A 6462-nucleotide genomic window follows, 5' to 3' on the forward strand; every position below is an offset into this window, starting at 1 on the left:
AGCTAGAAGCTAGAAAATGACAACAAATATTATCTCATAATAGTTATTATAGAACAGTAATAAGTATAAGAGGGGTATCCACAACTGACAACAGGACAGCAGACTGCTTACATACCCAAACTCATCGTCAATAAATGTGGTAAAGCTACAGCTTCATAATATTTGGTGAATTTGACTACATGTCCACTCTTACCAGTTTCTTTTTGCTCTCTCTCTTTGCTGTCTTCACCCTGCGCTCTCTCTTTCTCTCCCTCTCTGTTCTCTCTCAGTCTTAAAACTTAAATGTTACAGTGAATAAAAGGCATATGGATTTGGAGCTGTACTGTAAACAAACACTGAAGCCAAATTGCTTGAGCAGCCCAAAAAACTGTTTTAATTCACCTATGCCCCATAGCAAATGCCTTTCAAGTTTCAAGTGAGACCATGCTTCATGAGCTTTTTTTTAGTTTCAAAAAGACATATATATGAATTTACAGACTCCCCAAGGTCCATGTCAGCTGAAGGGACAGGGTAACCTGGGCCTGGACCCCTGGGAGCCATTCATCACACAAGTATCGACTTGGGATGACAACTTTTATGAGTAAGTCAAATATGTTAATATCTCTATAGTTAGAAATAAAGCATGAAACAGACAATGTCATGACATTATTACAAAAAAAAAAAAAAAAAAAAAAAAATGGCAATAAGATGTGGGCAGCCACTTTGGGGCCCACAGTGGTTGAAATGTTATGACTGAGGCCACGATTGTGTTTTGATGCTCTAACAGTCTCCTGCTGGCAGGTCAGCAGTCACGGCTTGGATCCAACCTCCACCACTTCTAACTTCCTCTGTTCCTCCTCCAGGTTTCTTATCTCAGTTCTTCTCTGTCCACTGTGGGACTTCATATATTATGATGAGCAGTGTTGGGGAGTAACGGAATACATGTACCGCCGTTACGTATTTAAAATACAAAATATGAGTAACTGTATTCCGTTACAGTTACCGTTTAAAAAGGTGGTATTTAGAATACAGTTACTTTGTTGAAATAAATGGATTACACGGCGGTACTTCCCTGTTTCATATTGTGGCGGGTCAGGACTGTTTGGGTTTTGTTTGACAGCTACGTTCTGTTGTTCCAGGCGGCAGCGTTGCGGTTGCCATGGTTACAGGGCGACCCTCTAGCTCTGTGTTTCCTGGGTGAGAGAGGCCTTTTTGTTGTTGTTGTGCTAAGCTAATAGGCAGAATGCTACAGGTATAGCTCTAAAGAATGTAGCATCATAGGCAGTGTAGTCCGTGCTGCAGGGAGAATGGACTGTCATACACGTTATGTGTCTGTGAGCGAGGGAGGGAGAAAAAGGAGAGTTGAAAAGTACGAGTTGTCATCGAGCAAAAATGGGAGCTGGAAGCATGTAAATATAATAATAACCACTGCAGCCAAGAAGAGTGCCTGACGAGCCCAGTTGTAAGTAAGCTATTAAAACTCGACTGTAGGCTTTGTTCGTGTTTTCCTCCGAAACAATAAGTTCCGTTGGAGCAGCCTTTCAATGCCTCTCTCTGTCTCTTGCTAGCAAAGTTGACCCAGACAACAAAGTAAAGCTATTTTTCGGCTATGAGCAGACACAAACCAGAGTCAGAGGTCCCTTTACTACGGTTCGGAGCCGCGGACCTTCAGTAACAGTAATAAATCACAGCAATAGTACATTCATGTAGTTGTAAACAGCATGATAATATGTTAAGTAATCCAAAGTATTCAGAATATGTTACTCTCATTGAGTAACGTAACGGAATACGTTACAGAATACATTTTGGGGCATTTATTCTGTATTCTGTAATGGAATACATTTTAAAAGTAACCTTCCCAACACTGATGATGAGCCACATCTACCTGGGGAGCAGGCTGTGTTGGTACAGTCATGCCTTAAGCCTCCCCGGTAGTCAGATTTATCAGTGTCCTTCAATGGTTCCTCTGCTTGTGCTGCTTCTTGTGTTGTGGATGTTGTTTCTGTCGCTTGGTGAATTGTCATACCACTTTCTCAGATTGCACTTGTCAGCGATGTTAACCTAGAACCTAGAAATCATCTTGGCTGCATGTTGGAGGATGTTGTGACTGTAAGGTATGAAGCCCCTTATTGCCAGTTGTCTTACGTTTTCCACTGCTCCAATGATAGTGACGTTACGATGAAGTTAAAGCTCATAGCGAACAGAAATGGTGACCATCTCTTTCTGTAGGTAGTCTTTGGCCTTGAAGTGACGCTTGAACCCTCTCAGGTAACTGCTGATTATTCCCTTGATGTGGTCTGGGATGTGATAGTGCTTCAGTGCTGTTCTGAGAAGATTGTGAAGAATTAGCCGAGTCCGGCCAGACTGCTGTCAGATTTCTTTGACCTGGCTTTCATGTATAATCTTGCTCAGGACCAGGGCCATTTTTTGACATTTATGAGGCAGCAGACTAAGAAAAGATGCTCAGACCCACTTCTTACCTGGCTATAGCCTCTAGGTTATCCAGCAGAAATGTTTTTCACCAATGCTTTCCCAAGGCAAGTAAGAGTCGTCATCTCTCCAGCATGTTCTCTCTCAGTTACACATGCAGGATCCATCCTCGTCAGATGTTCTACTTTGAGTCGTCCTAGATGAACAAGCTCCTCACTCGTTTCTATGTTCCTGAAGTCAACTTGGGCAGCTGGGGATGTGGCTGCCAAAGCCACTGACTGCTACTTGATCTACAAAGCACCAGACCATTATAGCTCTCTCTGCCCCCACAGGAGGGTGGACTCATGAATCTTGTTCTGGGTAGGCCCGACCTGGCCCAGTGGGCTAAGGCTCGGCCACTTAATCTAACCCACCGCTGAAGACCATATTGTGTTGGGAGGCCCACCATAAAAGGTTTCTGTCGACAACACAGGTCTTGGGAAATTGATTAGATAGTGATGGATGGAGGGGTTATTACAGTAAATCAGTGCAAAATATTAGACCGTACAAAATAAATCTAAAGAAAGCAAAACAACATAAATCTGTGCAGACAGAATTATCAATAAGTTCAGAAAACCAGCCTGAAAGGCTTGGAAATAATATGACAGTAAGTAAGTTTAACCCCCCCCCCCAAAACAAACCCAAAACATCCATTTGTAAGAAAACCATTTACTTTGCCATTACTCCTTGAGTAGTTTTACAATGCTTTAACGTCAGTTTAAATGGGATTTTTCTGATTTAACATTATCTTAAAAAAAAGTGTTATCTCTTTTTAATTCAAATGTGATTTTTTCACATTTGTAAAAAGCAACCGCTGGAAAATAAAATGCATCATCTTATGCAGCTAATCTTTCAATAAATTCAAAAAGCCACAATTTTCCACAAAATAGACCCGGCCTTATTTCAGTTGCAGACTCTCAAAATTGTGCACTATTCTGATGACAGCTGTTATGTTTTAGGACATTCATTTTCTGGATAGACCTGTCTTTATCTACTTGTAATCCCAAAATGTAACAATTTATGTTCAGAGTTACTTTTGCCCTCATGACATTTTGTATGTCCTCACAGTGGGACGCAGAAAATAAATTTGACTCAAACAAAAAACTAAAGACACACAATGAAAACAATGTTACCTTTAATTCCAGCCCACATCTAAGTTCCAAGCTCAACAGACAGCTGTGTTTACAGCATGTATTCAAGAGTTAAACCAACCGGTTACAGGTGGACATTTTAAAAGCAGTGATGTAACCTAGTCCTTGAACTTTAAATGGATCATTGTATTGTAGAAAACAAATTTTCAACCATGTAAAAGCCTGAAAGGAAACTCTGTGACCATTATTCACTGCACAGAAGAGCAGTGGCTCTTTGTAGTGCCTTAAACCTGGATTCTTTTTAGCACCGGGCCAGCAGAGGGCGACTCCTCTAATTGTAGATAAGTGTAAGGAAAATGGCCTTTCACTTTTTTGATCTGTAACCTCAGTTATACTTAAGATTGTAAGTTAAGCTTTATTAAATAGAACACAGTGCTCATTTATGATATTATTATTCCCCCAGTCAGAGTCAAAAAGAAACACAGAATAGGATCTACCTTCAGTTCTAGCCAGTAAGCCCTGACATGCAGGGGTGGATCTAGAGAAATATTCCTAGGATGATGTGAGGGTGGAAATCCCATGGGGTGGCAAAATCAATGTGCAGGTGTTACATTCTGTAATATTTATTATATATGCTTAAAATACACCAAATGCAGTAAGTTTCATATAAACATGGTCAGTAACCTTCTTATTGGCTTTAGGCCAAATAATAAAACATTTCCGTTACATAAAAAAATCTGCATTTTGATTAAATAAACTTGTAGCTCAATAAGTATAAAATCCAGAATACAACTTGAGGTGGATCAGTTGGAAATACAGTTTTTCTAATTTCAGTTTCACATTCTTGTGTTAGAAAATAATCAAACTGTTACATGCTTACAACATGTCAGGAATCTGCACTGTCATGACCAAGTTTTTCACCAAAAAGTAATTTTTTCATGATTTATTGAGTTATGACACTCACCTTCATTCAATTTCCAGAGTGTAACAACAACACCTGTGCTGAATCTGAAATGCCCATGATGGTGATTCAAAATATGTTCTGGCACAATCACAGATTGTTGCTACTGACAACAAGAAATACATTTTTAATTTTTTGAATCTATATTGAATTTTCACTGTAGCTAGGCTCAAAGTGTTAATGGTAGCTGTGAAATGCACTTCACACACGTACACACACGCGCCGTTGTTTGTCGCCAGATGCCACGTTTATTTCTAGTTTTCATTTGTTATGACCGTCCACAGTCTGACAGCTCCGGTCTCAGCTGATTTCCAGCCTCTCCTCCGCTCCTCTCCCGTCTCACTATAAAAGGGGAAGGAAACCATCATCAGTCCAAACGCCATCAGCTGTTCTCACCTGCGTCTCCAGCACCGCCCCATTGAGCTCACTGCACCACTCCTCCCCTGCAGCCGCGCTCGGGACCACATTTTTTAAAAAAAATTTTAATTTAAAAAAACAAAACAAACATTGTCATATGTCAGACGATTTGCTTTTTTTGATACAGCTATGATGACACTTGCAAAACTGAGAAAAGAAAAAGAAAAAAGATCCAAGGCTCTCTATCTTCTTTGCTGTGTGGGTAAATATAACACAATACCACTTGGTGGCAGCAAGCAAGCAGGTAAATGCAAAGCATGAAAATAATTTTCCAAACAGCTAATTAAATACTCATTATTGACATGCTGAGCTGTAGTAACTAATTGTTTCTTACAGAGCAAAGTAAACAGAATGTGATGTGTTTGATGGCAGAAAACAACAGGAGGAAATCACTCTGGACAGGAGAAGACATTGGCATTGATAAAGAACATACAATAAAGATGTGAATAGGTGTCACTAGGTAAGTCCATCAGGTTGATTGAAATGTCAGTATTAAATAGAATAATTATAGGCTAAATTCTGCTGGTTTTGAGTAATATCTCAGCAGTTTCATTGTATTTGAGTATCATCACAAGAAAGTGACTGTGAATTCTTTTGGTAAAACTTTGTAAAGCACAACAAGATCAAAGTTTTGTTAAAACCTTTAGCAGCACAAAGGTGAATAGAGATTAAAACTTGTTCGGTAATCACATAGATTATAATCTATGAAATTTCTATATTCGATTAGTCTGTCGTCATTTCTTTACATCTGAAGTAGAATATATCAGAGGGGTTCTTCATCTCCCGACTTACAAGGCGGTGGAAGGCATGCAGCCACTGACTGCTTTAATTATTAATAAAAGGTAAAGGAAACAAAACTCAAAGTAGTATGCAATAGTGTTCCTACCTAAAAAAAAACCCTCCGCTCATAGCTTAAGGTCTTGTGTTTGATTACACAACCACCACACGTTCCGTCTCCAAACAGGGATTCAGTTGCTCTTCCTGGGTGATACTATTACAATTTAAGAACGCTCATATGTCATTTCAGCAGGAACTCCTATAAGTTTTTCTGGGAGTCAGAGGGTAACAACCTGTTCTGTTACTTAAGTAAAAGGATATGTTGTGTAATTTAAAAATTTGAGTGCAAATTAGACTTCTGCACTTCCTCTTGGCTCTTGGAAAATCTAGCAAATCCCATGATTTGGTAACTTTGGGAATTTCAGATGGGGAGGACACTCCTGTTGGCTGTTCTTTAAATGCTGATGCTCCTGCACATCAAGGGAGCTCTTCTTCATTTAGCTTGCTCCGAGGACAGTTTCCAAGGACAGTTTCCTGATAAAGAATGTAGGGTAATTAACGAGAGCAGCCTGGAGGATATGGATTAGGAAAGGAGGGAATGAACAAAGGAAAAAATGTCAATACTATGAATTATTTGTCCCATTTGAGACTCCACCTCCCAAAATACAGTAAAATTGAAAAATATATAGTTAACTTACAAATGACAACAACTGGTAATTAAAGAATGTATAACAGGGTGAAATATAAAGCACTGTTCAGTGTTCATTT

This window comes from Neolamprologus multifasciatus, chromosome 18 (assembly GCF_963576455.1).
Source record: "Neolamprologus multifasciatus chromosome 18, fNeoMul1.2, whole genome shotgun sequence".
NCBI lineage: Eukaryota > Metazoa > Chordata > Actinopteri > Cichliformes > Cichlidae > Neolamprologus > Neolamprologus multifasciatus.